Here is a 21,976-nt window from a genome sequence, read left to right as displayed (position 1 = left end):
ACCTGGTGGAGCGCTGGCACCGCAGCTCACTAGGGTAATCCTCCACCTGTGGTGCTGGCACCCCGGGTTCTAGTCCCAGTTGCTCCTCTTCCAGTCCAGCTCTCTGCTGTGGCCTGGGAAGGCAGTGGACAATGGCCCAAATGCTTGGGCCCTGCACCCACATGGGAGACCAGGAAGAAGCACCTGGCTCCTGGCTTTGGATCAGTGTAGCTCCAGCCATTGTGGCCATTTGGGGGGGTGAACCAACGGAAGGAAGACCTTTCTCTCTGTCTCTCTCTGTCTAACTCTGCCTGTCCAAAAAAAAAAAAAAAAAAAAAAACCACACCTGGTAGAGATTGGTAGTAAAGCCATCTGGTGCTGACCTTTAATATGTTTGGAGACTTTGATTCCTGTTACTCATTATTGACCCATTCATGTGTTCTCTGCCTTTGTGGTTCAGTTTTGATAAGCTATATGTATCCAGAAATTAACCATTTCTTTTAGGTTTTCAGTTTGCTAGTGTAGTAGTTCTTTTCTTTTTAATTTATTTTATTTACTTGAAACATAGAGTTACAGAGAGAGGCAGAGACAGAGAGAGAGGTCTTCCATCCACTTGTTCACTCCCCAGATGGCTGTAAAGGCTGGAGTTGTGCTGATCTGAAGCCAGGAGCTTTTTCTGGGTCTCCCACATGGGTGCAGGAGCCCAAGGACTTGGGTCATCTGCTGCTGATCTCCCAGGCCATAGCAGAGAGCCATATCAGAAGAGGAGCAGCTGGGACTAGAACCAGTGTCCATATGGGATGCTGGGCTTCAGGCCAGGGCATTATCCCACTGCGCCACAGTGCTGGCCCAGTGTGGTAGTTTTTAATAGTCTCTAGTGATCTATTGTATTTGTGTGATAATATCTTCTTTTTCTCTTTTTTTCCCTTTGAATCTATTCCTTGTTTTCTTAGTGCAGCTAAAGAATTATTTTGCTTTCTAAAGAACCAACTGTTGATTTTATTGATTTTTAAAGTTGCTTAAGATTATTTCTTACTTCTGCTCTGATCTTTATTAACTTTTTTCTACTGCCATTTGTTCTGGATCATTCTTATTTTCTAGGTCCCTGTGACGAGTTGCTTATTTCTAGGTCCCTGTGACTAGGTTGCTTATTTGATAATTTTCAGTTTTTGATGTTTGGCACCTGAAGCCATACTTTTAGTTTCTTTTTTCTTTTGGCATTCCTTCAACATTTATTCATTTTTAAAAAGAGATAGTGGCTATTAATACCTCTGAGCACTTACTTTGAGACTTTTTATAAACAATTAACCATTTTTCCCACAACTAAATCCTATACATACTTTTTTACAACTTCCTTGTTTCTTTTAATATTTTTTTAAAAAATTTATTTAATGTATGTAAATTTCATGTATTTCCTATATGCAGATTTGGGAACATAGTGATACTTCCCATCCCACACTCCCTCCCACCAATGCTCTCACTCTTCTTCCTTCTCCCTCTCCCATGCACATTCTTAATTTTTACAGAGATCTACTTTCAGTTAATTTATATTGATAAGATTTACCTCAACTGTTGTTCCTCAACAGTTGAAACAAGGGCTGTAAACAATCATCAAACCTCAAAGTATCAATTTCACTACTATAGATTACCTTATAGGTACTCTATTAGTTACCACAGATCAGGGAAAACATATGGTATTTGTCTTTTTGGGACTGGCTTATATCACTAAGTATAATGGTTTCCAGATGTATCCATTTGGATGCAAATGACTCTTCTGTGTAGTGTTCCATAGTATATAGTACCATAATTTCTTTATCCAGCCTTCAGTTGATGGGCATCTGAGTTGATTTCATATCATAAATTGAGTTGCAATGAACATGGGGGTACAGAAAACCCTTTAATATGCTAATTTCATTTCCTTTGGGTAAATTTCCAGGAGCAGATGACTGGGTCTTAAGATTTCTGAGGTACCTCCAATACTGTCTTCCACAGTGGCTGTACAAGAAGAGTGGATTAGAGTACCTTTTCCCCCACATCCTCACCAGCATTTATTGTTTGTTGGTTTCTTATGACAGCCATGTTAACTAGGGTGTGGTGAAGCCTCATTTTGGTTTTGATTTGCATTTTTGTTGGCCATTTGAATTTCCTCTTTTGAAAAATGCCCTCAGGGCCATTACTGTGACACAGCAGATAAATCTACAGCCTGCAGTGTGTGCTTCCCATATGGGTGCCAGTTTGAGTCCCAGCTGTTCCACCTCCAATCCGTCTCTCTGCTGTGGCCTGGGAAGGCAGTAGAAGATGGCCCAAGTCCTTGGGCCCCTGCACCCACATGGGAGACCTGGAAGAAGCTCCTGGGTCCTGGCTTCAGATTGGCATAGCTCTGGCCATTGTGGCCAATTGGGGAGTGAACCAGTGATGGAAGACTCTCTCTCTCTCTCTCTCTCTCTCTCTCTCTTTCTCTCTCTGCCTCTCCTTCTCTCTCTGTGTAAATCTGACTTTCAAATAAATAAATAAATCTTAAAAAGAAAAAAGTCTTTTCCCATTTCTTAACTGGATTGTTTTGTTGTTGAGTTTGTGAGCTCCTTATAGATTCTGGCTATTAATCCTTTATTGGTTGGATAGATTGCAAATATTTTCTCCCATTCTGTTGATTGACTCTTCAGTTTGCTGAGTGTTCCTATTGCAGTGCAGAAGCATCTCAGCTTGATGCAATCCCATTTGTTAATTTTGGCTTTGATTGCCTGTGTTTCTGGTGTCTTTTCTAAAGAAGTCTTTGCCTGTGGCAATGTCGTGCAGAGTTCCCCAGTGTCCTCTAGTAATTTTATTGCATCAGGTCATAGATTTAGGTCTTTGGTTCATTTTGAGTAAATTTTTGTGTAAGGTATAAGGAAGGGGTATTGTTTCATATTTCTGCACAGGGAGAACCAATGAGTTCTTTGGCTTTATTTCTTGCAGGACTTATCTTCCTCTTCCCCATGCTTTAAAAATATTTATTTATGTAAATGTTTATGTATTTTTGTTTGTATATTATGTATATTTATGTATTTATTTGAAATGCAGAGTTTTCATATCATTATAATGCCAGGGCTTTCTTTTTCTTTTTGAAAGCTCTCTGATCACTGTTGAGGTCCTCCCCTGGGTGAATTATCTGGTGTATTATGAGATTTGACTTCTGGCACTGGCTTTTCCACACATATTATGCTCATAAGGTTTCTCTCCTGTGTGAATGCTCTGATGTCTTAGGATATGTGACTTCTGGCAAAAGACTTTTCCACATTTATTATATTCATAAGGTTTCTCTCCTATATGACTTCTCTGATGTGTTAAGAATTGATTTATTGCAAAAGACTTTCCCCTACTGATTGCACATATGATGTTTCTCTCCTGTGTGAATTCTCTGATGTATACTGAGCAATAACTTGCAGCAAAAGGCTTGTCCACACACATTGCATTTATAAGGTTTCTCCCCTGTGTGAACTCACTGATGAACAATGAGTTGTGACTTCTGGCTATAGGCTTTCCCACACTCACTACATTCAAATGGCTTCTCCCCTGTGTCGATTCTCTCATGTTTTACGAGGTCTGACTTGCACCAAAAGGCTTTCACACACATATTACATTCATAAGGTTTCTTTCCTGTATAAATTCTCTGATGCAAAGTTAAATATGACTTCTGGACAAAGGCTTTTCCACACTTATTACATTCATGAGGTTTCTTCCCTGTGTGAATTTTCTGATGTGTTATGAAGTGTGACTTCTAGCAAAAGGCTTTCCCACATTCACTACATTTGTAAGGTTTCTCCGCTGCATGAATTTTCTGATGTATACAGAGGAGTGACTGATTACTAAAAGCTTTTCCACACACATTACATTCCTAAGGTTTCTCCTCAGTATGGATCCTCTGATGTGATGTGAGGTGTGATTTCCAGCCAAAGGCTTTTTCACATTTATTGCACTTATAAGGTTTTGCTACCATGTTAACTCTGAAGTCTAGTGAGGTCCAACTCCTGGTAATTGGCCTGTCCACATTCATTGCGCCCAAAGGGCTTTTCTCATATGTGAGTTTTGTAATGGATAGTACAGCAATATTACAGCTGAAAGATTTTCGTTGGCTTTACACACATAAGGTTTCTTTCCTGTATACATTCTCTGGTTTATTGTAATGTCTGATTTGTGCCAGATAGTTTCTTCATACTCACTAGATTCATAGAGTTTCTCTGCTGTGTGGGTTTGTTGATGCTTACTGAGGTTGTATTTTTTTATGGAAAGTTTTATTTCCTCTCTGAGTTATCTTTCCGACAAAGACAACTGACTTTTCAGAGGTGTCTTCCATATGAACCCTCTCAAATGTAAAGACTACCTTCTTATGCTTTAAATCTTTTATTTGTCCACTGTGTTCTAATGCCTGCTGCACAGTCTGAATCTTGTGATATTGACTAGCAGGTTCACAGCACTGGAAAGAGTTCCCAGGTATGTTACTGTCACGAGATTTCTCTCCAGCTTGTATCTCATTAGGCCCATTAGGCAGATACACATCATGGAATGCACTGAATGCCTCAGGTTTTACTCCCTTTTTGATAATCAGTTTTGGAACATGTCTTGGACTTAAATTAGGTGTTTTTCTTAACTCTCTTGTGAACTGATATGTTATTTGTCATTACATCTGGAATCAAACTTATCAAACTTATGTCTGCATTGTCCTGGTTGGTCCCAATCAGGTCATCTCTTTTCTGGGCTACTACTGAAATGAAAAAAAAAAAAAAAAAAACACTTACCATGAATCACATCTAACTGTTTCTCCTGGAATGTTCATGTAAAAGAAATGAAGGACTTGTTATCTTTGTTGTCTCAGTGGCATATGATTTAACATAATCATAAAAGATATTTATTTGTGAGCTTTATATGGCTTTTCCCTTAACACGTTCATATAATAAACCATACCAACTCTGTGTGACTGAACAGTTTCACTCACCCAATGACAGCAGGCAGCTTTAGGTCTCCAGCATCACATCCCTGTATAGGATTCTTTGAGCATTGTCCAGGCCCTGCCACTCCTCCCAGGTGAAGTTCATAGCCAGGTCTTCAAATGACACCAATGCCTAAAACAGTACATCTCTCATCAACATATCAGTTCTGGGTCACAAAAGAAGACTGAGAATGCACTCTTCTATACGTGTCTTATATGCCTCTTACATAAGATGTAGCCTATTTTGTATATGATATAGAACAAGAAAGCAAAACCACAATGAAAATAATGACTCTACTAGTTTTATAATTCTAATATCACTATAATAGAAACTTTCTAATGTATCTGGAAAGACCTTCTGCTTAATAATTCTGGAAGGAGCTGACAATGTAATCTGTAGGCATAAGTGTGAACACATACTGAAATAACATGTTAGATGAACTAAGAGAAACATGTTCAGTGTACCTCAGGGTAATGAATTTTGCTTTAAAAATAGTTTTTATATTATCAGGTTACAGCTTAATAAACCACCAAAGATGATTATATCTGTAACAATGTGTTTATGACTATGATGCAACACAAGTCAGGCAGGACAAGCACAAGTAACAGAGGCCAGGTGAATGGCACTACAAACTGAACCACATCTGGGTTCCTCAAAGGTGCTCAGGAAGCTAATAAATGAGTGATTCTTTAGTTACATACTTATTATAATAACAAAAATAAAAATTTGTATGTGCTAGTTGGTTCTATAAAATTGCCCATATTTCTTCCAACAAACAAAACAGTTATTATTCAGATGAAAATGATCACCCACTACCTAAAACACAGGATGGAAATACTTGGGAAAAGGGGCAATTACTTGACCAGATTTACATTTAAAATCATATCCTGGCGTCCAGAGTGGGTAAAGGTCCCACCAGAAACGCCAGCATCCCATTTGGGCATTGGTTTGATTCTCAACTGCTCCACTTCCAATCCAGCTCTCTGTTAATGCACCTGGGAAAGCAGGAGAAGATGTTCCAAGTGCTTGGGCTCCTTCATTCATGTAAGAGAACAAGAAGCTCCTAGCTCAGCATGATCCAGAACTAGTTGCTGCAGAGTGGTGGGTTTTTTTTTGGGGGGGGGGGTGTAAGGTATCCATCTCTCTCTCTGCCTCTCTCCATCTGTAACTGTTTTTCAAATAAATAAATAAATCTTATAAAAAAATCATACTCTGGAAGGGAATGGTAAGAGCTAAACGGAGAATTACAGGAAAAATGAGGAACATTAGCACTAACCATATAACAGAGAGCAATAAGAAATAGCAAAAGGAACTAAATATAAAAAGGAAGAGAGAGGGCCTGACATTGTGGTGTGGCAGGCAAAACGTCTCTCTGATGCCAGCAACCCATATGGGTGCCAGTTCATGTCATGGCTATTTCAGTTCTGATTCAGCTTCCTACTAATGGTCTGAGAAAGGCAGAGAAAGGTGGCCCAAATGTTTGGGCTCCCGTCACCCACTTGGAAGACCTGGGTGAAGCCTCTGTCTCTGGACTTTGGACTTCAGCCTGATCCAGCACTTGCCATTGTATCCAACTGGGGAGTGAACCAATAGATGTAAGTGTCTCTCTCTTTCTCTCTCTCTCTCTCCATCTTTCAAATAAATAAATTAAAAAAAACAAGTAATCAAGAAAGCAGGAACAGAATTCAGTGTTAATTTCTTGTGTAAAAGGTGAAACATGGAGTTTAATTACATGTTATATGCACGAAGGGCTGGTAGACACTTGCATTGTAAATAGAAATTAGGAGAAAATACAAAGAATATGATAGAAAGAAATGACACTGAACTTAGACAAACTGTTTTGAAGTTTCTGTAGTCAAATACGTGGACACATTCAAATAGCAACCAACATATAACCTAGAGTTTGAAATCTAGACTGCAGATAAAAATTTGGAAAGCAGCAGAATTTCAATGATGCTTGACACCATCAGAATGAATGATTCCAATATAAGCTAACATAAAGAGCAGAAAAGCAAATAGTACTAGAATGACATAACAATCAATGAATTTGTCAAATTTCTTTGTGAGATACAGAAAAGCTTAATTATAAAGAGTCTACTAATGAGCATATATGATTTCAACATTTTTACTACCAAAGGAATTGTATGTTATTTTCACTCTAAACATCTCATCATATTTCTTGTTCCACAGAAAAAAACATTCTTTGATCATCGATATAGATTTGAAAAATATATTTTCTTTTTTTTAAGCTGTATTTATTTTACTTGAAAGTCAGAGTTGCACAGAGGGAGGGGAGGCAGAGAGAGAAAGAGGTCTTCCATCCACTGGTCCACTCCCCAATTGGCTGCAACAGCCAGAGCTGTGCCAATCCGGAGCCAGGAGCCTCTTCCTGGTCTCCCACATGGATGCAGGGGCCCAAAGACCTAGGCCATCCTCCACTGCTTTCCTAGGCCACAGCTGGAGAGCTGGATCAGAAATAGGGCAGCTGAGACTTGAACCAGTGCCCATGGGGGAGGCTGCCACTTTAGTCAGCAGCTTCACCCACTACGCCACAGTGTCAGCCCCTGAAAAATATATTTTCAAATATTCCATTTGTAAAACACACCCTCAGTAAAAGAGATTTCAGTGCATTTTCTTAATATGATATACTGTATATATCTTGGCCCCCCAAACAGTATCACAGTTCAAGAGGAAACACTGGGACACAAGGATGCTACATGAACACAATTATTCAGCACTGTGAGAGCTATTAGTCAAATCAAAGATAAATGCAAATGATTATGATCAAAATGCAACTTATACCTACAAAATACAAAGAATCTTCTGAAATGTTCTCCTATTAGGGTAAATCAAAAAATTAAAAGATCTGAATATAACATAAATGTCATCAGATGGAGCAGGGCATTCAACATAGCTATTAGGATGCCCAAGGCCCAGCTCTGAATCCTAACCAAAAGTTTTTACTGGCGCAGACCCTAAGAAGGTAGAAGTAATGGCTCAAGTGCTTGTTCACCTGCCGCCCATATGGTAGATCTAGATCCAGCTCATTTCTCAGCTCACTTTAGTAGATCTCTCTAGTGTAATAAATGGGGATGTGAATATGAAGACTTTCCTGAATATTTTTAGTCTTTTGAAGAAACACAGCACCTTAGATTCATCTTAGACATTCATGATACCCAAACTTTAGTGTCGACACAGCAAAAACCACATATTATAAAGAGGTATAATATGATTTGCAAGTAAAAGATGATGACTCAGGGCTAACATTGTGGCAGAGTGGGTTAACTCACCACCTATGATGCTGGCTGCTCCACTTTCAATCCTGCTCCTTGCTAATGCATTAGGGAAGGCAGCAGAGGATGATCCACAGTGTGGGGCCCTGCCACCCAAATAGGAGACCCAGATGGAGTTCTTAGCTCCTGGTTTTAGCCTGGTGCAGCCTTAGCTATTGAAGCCATTTGGGGAGTGATCCAATAGATAGAAGATCTCAATATCTCTGTCTCTCTCTCTCTCTTTCTCTGAAATTCTGCCTCTCAAACACATAAATAAATATTTGAAAAGAGATGGCTATTGTGAACCACAAAAGCATTTAAAATCTTACAAAAAATAAAGTCAAAAAAGAGCACACATTCCATATATAAAAGCAATAAGCAAAATCTGACATGTAGGCCTATTTATCAACTTCTTTATATAAATTATTATGTAAGATTTGATATGCACAGCAAAAAATAAGACTGGAGACTTAAACTAAGAGCAGACATAATGAAAAAACAAGATTAAATGTAGAAGACAGAGACAGATTTTATACTATCAACATCTGAAAAGTATCATGCTGATAACAAAGTATTTCACAAGATGAACTTTCACAGAAAAAAACATGAAATTCAACAAAACTTAGACACAGCCATTAGGAGGAATTGAAAGGCAACCAAAAAAAAGGCCACACTGGATTGAGGAAACCTGTAAAGGAGAAAGTCAATCATTCAGCACATTTTATTTAGAGGAAACTCTCCTGTTTACAAGATCAAGGAAGAAAAAACTACAGTTTTAATACTTGTGATGTTGTATTAGAACAGCGGGGAAGAAAGATAGACATTGTGGTATAACAGGCTAAGCTGCTGCTAGCAATGCTGGTATCAAATATCAGAGTAATAGTTTGAGTCATGATTGTTTGGCTTCCAAACCAGCTCCCTTCCAATGTGCCTGGGAAGGGGGCAGATGGAGTAAGTACTTAGGGCACAGCCACCTGTGTGGGAGACTCACATGAAGTTCTATCTTTCTGGCCTACCTATTTGAGAAACAGACCACTGGATGGAAGATCTTGCCTTCTGCACAGTGCATTTCAAATAAATACATAAATATACATAATATACAAACAAAAATACATAAACATTTATATAAATAAATATTTTTAAAGCATGGGGAAGAGGAAGATAAGTCCTGCAAGAAATAAAGCCAAAGAACTCATTGGTTCTCCCTGTGCAGAAATATGAAACAATACCCCTTCCTTATACCTTACACAAAAATTTACTCAAAATGAACCAAAGACCTAAATCTATGACCTGATGCAATAAAATTACTAGAGGACACTGGGGAACTCTGCACGACATTGCCACAGGCAAAGACTTCTTTAGAAAAGACACCAGAAACACAGGCAATCAAAGCCAAAATTAACAAATGGGATTGCATCAAGCTGAGATGCTTCTGCACTGCAATAGGAACACTCAGCAAACTGAAGAGTCAATCAACAGAATGGGAGAAAATATTTGCAATCTATCCAACCAATAAAGGATTAATAGCCAGAATCTATAAGGAGCTCACAAACTTAACAACAAAACAATCCAGTTAAGAAATGGGAAAAGACTTTTTTTCTTTTTAAGATTTATTTATTTATTTGAAAGTCAGATTTACACAGAGAGAGAAGGAGAGGCAGAGAGAGAAAGAGAGAGAGAGAGAGAGAGAGAGAGAGAGAGAGTCTTCCATCACTGGTTCACTCCCCAATTGGCCACAATGGCCAGAGCTATGCCAATCTGAAGCCAGGACCCAGGAGCTTCTTCCAGGTCTCCCATGTGGGTGCAGGGGCCCAAGGACTTGGGCCATCTTCTACTGCCTTCCCAGGCCACAGCAGAGAGACGGATTGGAGGTGGAACAGCTGGGACTCAAACTGGCACCCATATGGGAAGCACACACTGCAGGCTGTAGATTTATCTGCTGTGTCACAGTAATGGCCCTGAGGGCATTTTTCAAAAGAGGAAATTCAAATGGCCAACAAAAATGCAAATCAAAACCAAAATGAGGCTTCACCACACCCTAGTTAACATGGCTGTCATAAGAAACCAACAAACAATAAATGCTGGTGAGGATGTGGGGGAAAAGGTACTCTAATCCACTCTTCTTGTACAGCCACTGTGGAAGACAGTATTGGAGGTACCTCAGAAATCTTAAGACCCAGTCATCTGCTCCTGGAAATTTACCCAAAGGAAATGAAATTAGCATATTAAAGGGTTTTCTGTACCCCCATGTTCATTGCAACTCAATTTATGATATGAAATCAACTCAGATGCCCATCAACTGAAGGCTGGATAAAGAAATTATGGTACTATATACTATGGAACACTACACAGAAGAGTCATTTGCATCCAAATGGATACATCTGGAAACCATTATACTTAGTGATATAAGCCAGTCCCAAAAAGACAAATACCATATGTTTTCCCTGATCTGTGGTAACTAATAGAGTACCTATAAGGTAATCTATAGTAGTGAAATTGATACTTTGAGGTTTGATGATTGTTTACAGCCCTTGTTTCAACTGTTGAGGAACAACAGTTGAGGTAAATCTTATCAATATAAATTAACTGAAAGTAGATCTCTGTAAAAATTAAGAATGTGCATGGGAGAGGGAGAAGGAAGAAGAGTGAGAGCATTGGTGGGAGGGAGTGTGGGATGGGAAGTATCACTATGTTCCCAAATCTGCATATAGGAAATACATGAAATTTACATACATTAAATAAATTTTTTAAAAAAATATTAAAAGAAACAAGGAAGTTGTAAAAAAGTATGTATAGGATTTAGTTGTGGGAAAAATGGTTAATTGTTTATAAAAAGTCTCAAAGTAAGTGCTCAGAGGTATTAATAGCCACTATCTCTTTTTAAAAATGAATAAATGTTGAAGGAATGCCAAAAGAAAAAAGAAACTAAAAGTATGGCTTCAGGTGCCAAACATCAAAAACTGAAAATTATCAAATAAGCAACCTAGTCACAGGGACCTAGAAATAAGCAACTCGTCACAGGGACCTAGAAAATAAGAATGATCCAGAACAAATGGCAGTAGAAAAAAGTTAATAAAGATCAGAGCAGAAGTAAGAAATAATCTTAAGCAACTTTAAAAATCAATAAAATCAACAGTTGGTTCTTTAGAAAGCAAAATAATTCTTTAGCTGCACTAAGAAAACAAGGAATAGATTCAAAGGGAAAAAAAGAGAAAAAGAAGATATTATCACACAAATACAATAGATCACTAGAGACTATTAAAAACTACCACACTGGGCCAGCACTGTGGCGCAGTGGGATAATGCCCTGGCCTGAAGCCCAGCATCCCATATGGACACTGGTTCTAGTCCCAGCTGCTCCTCTTCTGATATGGCTCTCTGCTATGGCCTGGGAGATCAGCAGCAGATGACCCAAGTCCTTGGGCTCCTGCACCCATGTGGGAGACCCAGAAAAAGCTCCTGGCTTCAGATCAGCACAACTCCAGCCTTTACAGCCATCTGGGGAGTGAACAAGTGGATGGAAGACCTCTCTCTCTGTCTCTGCCTCTCTCTGTAACTCTATGTTTCAAGTAAATAAAATAAATTAAAAAGAAAAGAACTACTACACTAGCAAACTGAAAACCTAAAAGAAATGGTTAATTTCTGGATACATATAGCTTATCAAAACTGAACCACAAAGGCAGAGAACACATGAATGGGTCAATAATGAGTAACAGGAATCAAAGTCTCCAAACATATTAAAGGTCAGCACCAGATGGCTTTACTACCAATCTCTACCAGGTGTGGTTTTTTTTTTTTTTTTTTTTTTTGGACAGGCAGAGTTAGACAGAGAGAGACAGAGAGAAAGGTCTTCCTTCCGTTGGTTCACCCCCCCAAATGGCCACAATGGCTGGAGCTACACTGATCCAAAGCCAGGAGCCAGGTGCTTCTTCCTGGTCTCCCATGTGGGTGCAGGGCCCAAGCATTTGGGCCATTGTCCACTGCCTTCCCAGGCCACAGCAGAGAGCTGGACTGGAAGAGGAGCAACTGGGACTAGAACCCGGGGTGCCAGCACCACAGGTGGAGGATTACCCTAGTGAGCTGCGGTGCCAGCGCTCCACCAGGTTTTAAAAATGAAATAGCACGATCCCTCTCAAGCTATTCCAAAAAGTTGAAATGCAGGGAGTCTTCCCAAACTCTTTGAGGCCAGAATTTCATGCGGAAAAGAAATGGGCAGGGATCTGCATAGATATTTCCCAGAAAAATAAATATAGATGGTAAGAACATGTGAGAAAATGATCTATGTCATTAGCCATTAAATAAACACAAGTCAAAACATAATATTAGGGCCAGCACTGTGGAGTATCAAGTAAAGCCAGCACGTAGGGCTGGCACTGTGGTGTAGCGGGTAAAGCTACTGCCTGCAGTGCCACAATCCCATATGGGCACCGGTTCGAGTCCTGGCTGCTCCGCTTCTGATCTAACTCTCTGCTATGGTCTGCAAAAGCAGTCGAAGATGGCCCAAATGCTTGGGCCCCTGCAACTGTGTAGAAGACCCGGAAGAAGCTCCTGGCTCCTAGCTTTGGATAGGCCCAGCTCTGGCCAGTGCAGCCAATTAGAGTGAACCAGTGGATGGAAGATATCTCTCTCTCTCTCTCTGCCTCTCCTTTTCTGAGTAACTCTGACTTTCAAATAAATAAATATTTTTTAAAGATTTATTTTATTTATTTGAAAAACAGAGTTACAGAGAGATGTAAAGCCAGAGACAGAGGTCTTCCATTCTGCTGGTTCACTCCCCAAATGGCTATAACGGCCAGAGCTGAGCTGATCTGAAGCCAAAAGAGTCTTCTGGGTCTCCCACATGTGCACAGGGGCCCAAAGACTTGGGCCATCTTCCACTGCTTTCCCAGGCCATAGCAGAGAGCTGGATCAGAAGTGGAGCAGCCGGGACTCGAACCGGCACTCATATGGGATGCCAGTGCTGCAGGTAGTGCCACAACACTGGCCCCAGCAAGTAAATCTTGGGGGAAAATAAAGCCTCTGCCTGCAGTTCTGGCATCCCATGGGGTGCCAGTTCCAGTCCTGGCTGCTCCACTTCCTATCCAGCTCTCTGCTATGGCCTGGGAAAGCAGTAGAGGATGACCCACACCCTTGGGCCCCTGCAACTGCATGGTAGACTGGAGGGGACTCCTGGCTCCTGGCTTTGGATCAGCCCAGCTCCAGCCATTGCAGCCATCTGTGGAGCAAACTAAAGAATGAAAGACCTCTGCATCTCTGTAACTCTGCCTTTTAATGTAAATAAATACATCTTTTTAAAAAATCATCTTACCCCCCAAAAGTTTTTTTAAATGCTGAGGATATGGAAATGAATTTTATACACTGTGGGTGGAAATGCAAATTAACATAGGCAATATGGAGAAAAGAATGGTCACTCTAAAATAAATAAAATTACCTCCATATGGCACAGCTATCTTACTCCTGACTAAATATTTCAGAAGAAAATGAAATCAGCATATCAGAGCATAGTCTTTCTCCCACTGTAATGCAAGTCACACTACCATGATACGGAATCCATCTAGGTGTCTATTAGTGAAAGAACTGATAAGAGGGCCGGCGCCATGGCTCAATAGGCTAATCCTCCGCCTGTGGCGCTGGCACACCGGGTTCTAGTCCCGGTCAGGGCACTGGATTCTGTCCCGGTTGTCCCTCTTCCAGGCCAGCTCTCTGCTATGTGCAGAAAGGGAGTGCAACGGAGGATGGCCCAAGTGCTTGGGTCCTGCACCTGCATGGGAGACCAGGAGAAGCACCTGGCTCCTGGCTTCAGATCAGAGCATTGCACCAGCCACAGCACACCGGCCGCAGTGGCCATTGGAGGGTGAACCAATGGCAAAGGGAAGACCTTTCTCTCTGTCTCTCTCTCTCGCTGTCCACTCTGCCTGTCAAAAAAATTTTAAAAAAGAACTGACAAGAGAATATCATTCAGACATTTAAAAAAAGGAATGGAGGGGCTGGCACTGTGGCATGGTGGGTAAAGCCCCATATTTTGTGGTATTTAAAGAACTGGAGGAGAGGAGCTGGCAGGCTCAAAACACAAAAGAAAAGAAAATGGAAAGACCTAATCAGCTTATATTATTATTATTATTATTATATTATTATATTATTATTTGTTCAAATACTGCACTGTCACTGGCATTATGGCACAATGGGTCAGGCCACTGCCTATGAGTGCCAGTTTGAAGCCCAGCTTATTCACTTCTGAGCCACCTCTCTGCTAATGTGTCTTGGAAAACAGCAGCAGATTTCCAAATACTTTGGTCTCTGCTACATATGTGGGAAACCAAGATGGAACACTCGGCTTCTGGTTTCAACCTGGCCACTGTGGCTGTTCAGGGAGTGAACCAGTGGATAGCAGATTTCTCTGTCTCTCCCTCTTTCTGTTTACATCTGACTTTCAAATAAATAAAATAAATTTAAAAAATAATTGCACTGCATACAAGCAGTACAAGTAGTATATGTTAATTAAAAACTGCTTAAATAAGATTTTAAAAAATAGAAGCATCTCAATACAATAACAATGAACTATCTAAAACAGAAATTAGGAGGGGGCAGTGATGCGGTGGAGCAGGTAAAGCCACTGCCTGCAGTACTGGCATCCCATACAGGCACTGGTTCGAGACCTGATTGCTCCACTTCCTGTCCAGCTCTCTGCTATGGCCTGGGAAAGCAGTCAAAAATGGTCCAAGTCCTTGGGCCCCTGCACCGATGTGGGAGACCCAGAGGAGGCTCCTGGCTCCAGATCGGTGCAGCTCTAGCCATTGCAGCCATCTGGGGAGTGAACCAACAGATGGAAGATACCTTTCTCTCTCTCTCTCTCTCTCTCTCTCTCTCTCTCTGCCTCTGCTTCTCTGTAACTCTGGTGTTCAAATAAATAAATTAAAAAAAAGAAATTAGGAAACAATCCTAGATATAATAACATAAAAAACAGTCAGGAGCCTGTGTCCTCCAGCACTTTTGGGGATTAATCAAATACACAGTCTTCTTATCAACAACTCTAGGTGGCCAGCGCAGGGCCCTACCAAAAACAGGAACCTGGATTTTCATCTGGTCCTTCCATGTGGCTGGCAGGGACTCAAGCACCTGGGCCATCTTCTACTACTTTCCAAGATGCATTAGCAGGCAGGTGGATTGGAAGTGGAGCAGGCAGGACTCAAATGGAATGCCAGTGTCTCAGCAGTGGCTTAAATTGCTGTGCCACGATGTAGGTCCCCCCACCTTAAAATCTTTTTCTGGTTTCTTTAAAAAGATTTATTTACTTATTTGAAAGGCAGAGGTAAAGAGAGAGAGGGAGAGACAGAGAGAAAGAGATAGTCCATCAACTGGTTCATTCCCCAAATGTTTGCAAGAGCAGGGGCTGGGCCAGACTAAAGCAAAGAACCTTATCTGGGTCTCCCACAGGTGTGCAGAGGCCCAAGTATTTGGAGCATCAACTGCTGCTTTCCCAGACACATTATCAGGTATCTGAACCAGAAATGGAGCAGCCAGGACTCGAAATGGTGCCCATGTGTGATACTGGCATTGCAGGTCACGGTGGCTTGACCTGCTGTGCCAGATTGCCAGATCTCCCCTTGAATTTTTTGATCAGTCCTTACCTGAGTGACAACTAGGCAATCTGGTATTATGAAATGCCACTAATGTAAAACTAACCTTGAAGCCACATGGAAGGGTCCTTATACTATTTTATTCATTGTTAATACTGCTGTCGAATTACAGGCAGGGTGTTCAATTTTGTATCTGTGTCTCACAGTTAAAACACAGAATGGGGGTGGGACGTAGCCTAACAGTACAGAAGTCTGTGTCCTTCACTGGAGTATGTGGGTTCAATCCCTGGATATGGATATGGCTCATGACTCCGGCTTCCTCTTAATGTAGACCCTGGGAAGCAGCAGTGATGGCTCAAGTGACTCAGCTCATGAAACCCACAGGGAAAACCTGTATCGAGTTTCAAGCTCCCAGCTTCTGTCTTGTCCTTGACATGGAAGCTGTGAGCATTTGGGGAGTAAATCAGTGGAAAGGAGGTCTCTGTCTGTCCCTATGTTTCTCAAATAAATAACCAAAAAAGGAATTCATTCAAGAAAAAGAGACATATAGTTTTAGATGTCTGGTCACATAAAGTAATGTTTTTAAAGAGCTAAATGAGAGACTGGTGCTGTGGCTTAGCAGGCCCAGTTCAAGTCCCAGCTGCTCCATTTCCAATCCAGCTCTCTACTATGACCTAGGAAAGCAGTAGAAGATGACCCAAGCCCTTGGGCCCTTGCGTCCACATGGGAGACCCAAATGAAGCTTCTGGATCCTGGCTTTGGTCTGGCCCTGCTCTGGCCATTGTAGCCATCTAGGATGTAAACCAGCAGGTGGAAGAGCTCTCTCTGTTACTCTTTCAAATAAATAAACAAATCTTATTAAAAAAAAAAGAACTAAATGACAGTACTATAAAATATTTGCTTTATTCCCATAAGATCTAATAAATAAACTTTTATTCAAAATGACAATATTAACATTTTACTGGGTCATTACAGCTTCTAACAGCTAAAAGAAATTATCTAGGAGCTGGCCCTGTGGTGTAGTAGGTTAGGCTGTTGCCTGCAGAGCCAGCATCCCATATGGGCACTGTTCAAGTCCCAGCTGCTCCATTTCTGATCCAGCTCCCTGCTAATGCACCTGGGAAAGTAGCAGACGATGTTCCATGTGCTTGGGATCCAGAACCCACATGGGAGACCCAGTAGAAGTTCCTGGTTTCTGGCTTTGGATCTGCCCAGCTCTGGCCATTGCAGTGATTTGGGTAGTCAATCAGCAGATGGAAGATCTCTCTATCTCTCTGTGTGTATGTGTGTGTGTGTGTGTGTGTGTGTCTCTCTCTCTCTCTCTCTCTTTCAAATAAATAAATAAATCTTTTTTTAAAAAAATAAACTATATAAAGGATAGGGCAAAGGAATCGAGAACATTTTACCTTTATTGCCCAAGAAATAATACATTATTATTTGAAGGTGACTTTAAATCAGTTAGAAATATGTATTGTATACTCAGGGGGTATAGCTCAGGGGTAGAGCATTTGACTGCAGAAATATGTATTGTATACTCAAGGGAAATTATCAAAACAAAAATTTAGGAAACCCATACCCATGATACCTTAATGGAGGAGATAAAATGGCATCTTATAGGAAGCTCAATTGAAATAAGAGAGGGGTAGGCATGGCATAGTTATTAACAGGGTACTTGAAATACCCTCATCCCATATTGGAGTGCTTGTGTTTGAGTCCTGGCTCCACTCCCAATTCCAGCTTCCTGCTAACCCACCCTCTGTGGGAAGCAGGAGATGGCTCAAGTACTTTGATCCCTGTCAACTCAATCTGAGATCCAGACTGAAATCCTGGCTTGGCCAGGACCAGCCCAAACTATTGCAGGCATTTGGGGAATAACCTGCAGATCATAGATCCGTCTCTCTCTGTGTGTCTCTCTTACTCTTCAAATAAAATAAACAGAAATCTTTTTAAAGATAAAAGCAGAAGACAGAAATGATTTAAAAAACAAGAATTGGGGTTGGGGTTTGTTATGTTAGTTTAAAATAAGTAGTTAAGATGCGCACTGTGATGATCATATCCCATACTGAAATGACTGGACTGAGTCTGGTTACACAGTTTCTGATTCAAGTTCCTGTTAACGCACACCCTGAAAGACAGCAGGTGATGGCTCAAATACTTGGGTTCTTCCACACTGGTTGGAAACCCAGAGTTCCTGTCACCTAACTTTCCTGGCCTAGCCATGGCTATTTGAGAAATTTGGGGAGTGAACCAGCAGACGGAAGATCTTTCTCTGTCTCTGTCTTCCCATTAACCAAAAAATAAGACTTTAGAAAAACAAGAACTACAACAGAAAATGATTATAATTATGGAAAATATTAATCTAATGATATAAATAACATTAAATGCATATTATCTAAATATATCAATTAAAAGAGCAACGGTAGTGAGACCCTGGTGAGGTCGGAGAGTTGCTGGAACCACAACTGCCATGGGGCCCTGGGGAGAGCCAGAGCCCCTGGTGTGGTGCTTAGAGGCTGTGGCTTTGGAGCCCCAGTGCCCGGGGGGCTGGAGGCCCTGGTGCTGCTGCTGGTGCTCACCCTCCTCTGAAGCCTGGTGCCCCTCTGCATGCTGTGGCAGCCTGGAGCCAGCCATGAAGCCTCAGGTTCCCTCCAGAAAGCCCTGAGCCTAGTGAGCTGCTTGGGTGGGGTGTTTTTGGCCACCTGTCTCCTGGACCTGCTGCCTGACTACGTAGCTGTGATAGATGAGGCCCTGGGCAGCCTTGCACATGACACTCCAGTTTCTCCTACAAGAGTCCATCTTAGCCATGAAATTCTTCCTGGTCCTCGTGATGGAACAGATCACCCTGGCTTACAAGGAGCAGTTGGGGCTACCACCACGGGAGGAAACAAGGGCTCTGCTGGGAACAGTGCATGGTGGGCCACAGCATTGGCAAGATGGTCCAGGCATCCCACAGGCACATGGAGCCCCGGCAGCCCCTCAGCCCTGCGTGCCTGTGTACTGGTCTTCTCTCTGGCCCTGCACTCAGTGTTTGAGGGGCTAGCAGTGGGGCTGCAGCAGGACCAGGCTCGGGCCATGGAGCTCTATCTGGCTTTGCTGCTCCACAAGGGTATCCTGGCTGTTAGCCTGTCTCTATGGCTGCTGCAGAGCCACCTGCGAGTAAAGGTCATGGCTGGCTGTGGGATCCTCTTCTCAAGCATGACACCTCTAGGCACTGGGCTGGGTGCAGCTCTGGCAGAGTTGGCAGAACCTTGCACCAGCTGGCCCAGTCTGTGCTAGAGGGCATGGCAGTGGGCACCTTCCCCTATATCACCTTACTGGGAATCTTGCCTCAGGAGCTGGCCACTTCTGAGCAGAGGGTCCTCAAGGTCATTCTGCTCCTAGCAGGCTTTGCTCTGCTCACTGACCTGCCCCTCACTCAAATCTAGGACACATCAAGAGAGGGGCAGGGGAGGTTGATTAGCAGGTGTCGCTGCCCTCCCTTCCTCCCCTCCCCCAAGTATGTGGGGGGAAAAGGAATGGGGAAGGGAGGTACTGAGGACCACAGAGTTCTCTGAGAGGTAGGGATGGAGGCTTTGGAATTATCTCGACCAATGAGAAGGCAGTTGTCGCTCCCCCTCTTCGCAGAGGAACGACACAGGACCCTGCGTTGTTCTTTTGTCTGCTCGGCCCTCCCCGGGTTTGCTGCTGGTTCTTCCTGGGTTGGCTACTCTCCCTTCCACCTCCGTGGAAGGGCGGTTCCCCCTGCCACTTTCCCCACTTCCGCGGGGAAGCGGCACACCGCCGGCCGGCTCTCTCGGGGGCTGCTCAGGTGTTCCTTCAGATAGATGTCCCTGGTGCATGTTGTCTCTCTCCTCCTTTATAGTCCTCTTCCACCAATCCCAACTCTGCTACCCACATGCCGAGTACGCTGCTCTCCTCCAATCAGGAGCAGAATCAGCTCCTGCAGGTCATCACTCAAGTTGGCGAGAGACAGCTGCGTAGAAGCTGTTTACTCCTCTCCCAGCGCCATATTGTTGGAGAGCAGATGCATAGAATAAGTCTTAATTCCAGTAACTTAGTCTAGTCCGAGTTGCTCCCCACAGGCAGTGGCAAAGGCTGGCCCAAGAAACAAGACAGTTAAGTCATTAGAGAGATGATCAGAGGACACTGACTGGTCAGGGACTATGGATAGGGACAGACTGACACTAGGAAAGCTAGAGGTAGAACCATGCTGCTATGGGGTAAGCGTAAGAGGAGAACATGGGCCCAGAGTCAGTGTCCTATTGGGTTTAGCCCATTTCAATTCCAGCACCTGCCACTGGAGTGGACTCCTCCTGCTCTTGTACTCATATAATTTTTCCCGCTTCCCTTCTCCCAGGGGAGTAGTACCAAATGGTCTCTCCTTGGCAGTTTTGTTACCTTCTAGGGCATCTCCAGTTCTGCACACTCCTCTATTTCTAAAGTGCCAAATAGCTTCCTTCCTTCTTCTCAAAGCACAGTGATGTGGCAGTGAGCCCTGCCCAGCACCTCAGTAGAGGGAATCTGCTTTATTTTGGTCCCAGATCCTTGGGGGAGAGTGGGGAGCAGAAATGTTTGCCGGGATGTGTGTTGGGGGACTGTTGGAGAGCTGGGGCCACCTACCACTGCTGCACCTTAGGAATATGGAACATGGACATGGTGCCCCAGGCACAGATGATAAATACTGAGCTACCAAAACTTTTTTTGTTTAATACTGGAGGAGCCCAAGTGGATAGGGAGATTTCTACCCACCAGGGTTATTTTTGGGGAAGGAGGCCTATGCATCAGGCTGTATTCTCTTGAACCTATTTTTACTAACTGACCTGTTTTGGGACATGCTACCCAAATAACAAAAGGTTTATACAAAAAAAGAGAGTAACATAGGAAAATTAAAAGTTAAGATGGGGCTGGCATTGTGGCATAGCGGGTTAGGCCACCATCTACAGTGCCAGTATCCCATATGGGCACTGGTTCGAATCCCAGCTGCTCCTCTTCTAATCCAGCTCCACATTAAATGAGCCTGGGAAAGCAGAAGTTGGCCCAACTGCTTGGGTGTCTGCACGCACATGAGACCCAAAAGAAGCTCCTGGCTTTGGATTGACCCAGCTCTAGCCATTGCAGCCCTTTGTGGAATGAACCAGCAGATGGAAGCTCTGTCCCTCTCTCAATAACTCAGCCTTTCAAATAAATAAAAATAAACCTTAAAAAAAAAAGACCCTTGGGGCAGGCACCATGGCGCAGTAAGTTAATCCTCCGCCTGAGGCATCAGCATCCCATAAGGCCACTGGTTCTAGTCCCGGCTGGCTGCTCCTCTTCCAATTCAGCTCTCTGCTATGGCCTTGGAAAGCAGTAGAAGATGATCCAAGTCCTTGGGCCCCTGTATCCATGTGGGAGACCTGGAAGAAGCTCCTGGCTCCTGGCTTTGGATAGTCACAGCTCCAGCCATTGCAGCCATCTGGAGAGTGAACCAGCAGATGGAAGACCTTCACCCTCTCTCTCTCTGCCTCTACCTCTCTGTTACTCTGCCTATTAAATAAACAGATCTTTTTTTAAGATTTATTTTATTTATTTGAATGACAGGGTTACAGAGAGAGGTAGAGACAGAGAGAGAGGGGTCTTCCATTAGCTGGTTCATTCCCCAGATGGCTGCAATGGCCAGAGCTGCGCCAATCTGAAGCCAGGAGCCAGGAGCTTCTTCCAGGTCTTCTAAGCAGGTGCAGGGGCCCAAGGACTTGGGCCATCTTCTACTGCTGTGACAGGCCATAGCAGAGAGCTGGAATGGAAGAGGAGCAGCGGGGACTAGAACCAGCACCCATATGGGATGCCAGCGCTTCAGGCCAGGGCATTAACCCACTGTGCCACAGTGCTGGCCCCAACAAATCTTTTATTTAAAAAAAAAGACACACTTTAAAAAAAAGTCACATTGGCCAAAGGATAAAAATTTTATCTGTATAAGAAGAATAATTTTAAGAGGTCTGATGTACAATATAGTGACAAAAATTAATAACAATGTATTCTATTTACATTAATGAGGAGATTATATTTTAGCATTTTACCATAAAAAATAAATATGTGGGGGCTGGCATTGTGTCCCAGTGGGTTAAGAAACCATCTGCTATACCAGCATTCCACGAGTGCTGGTTCACGGCCCAGTTGCTCCACTTCTGATCTAGCCCCCTGCTAA

The 21,976-nt window shown here is 42.7% G+C and overlaps 1 pseudogene; it reads left to right on the top strand.

The window, feature by feature from the left end:
• Window positions 1-2,883: 2,883 nt before the first annotated feature.
• LOC127488563 (zinc transporter ZIP1 pseudogene) lies at window positions 2,884-21,307 on the top strand (annotated as a pseudogene).
• Window positions 21,308-21,976: the final 669 nt, after the last annotated feature.

This window comes from Oryctolagus cuniculus, assembly GCF_964237555.1.
Source record: "Oryctolagus cuniculus chromosome 17 unlocalized genomic scaffold, mOryCun1.1 SUPER_17_unloc_1, whole genome shotgun sequence".
In the NCBI taxonomy this organism is placed as follows: Eukaryota; Metazoa; Chordata; class Mammalia; order Lagomorpha; family Leporidae; genus Oryctolagus; species Oryctolagus cuniculus.
The sequence above is the reverse complement of the archived record's forward strand: the minus strand, read 5'-3'. Positions and strand labels throughout refer to the sequence as shown.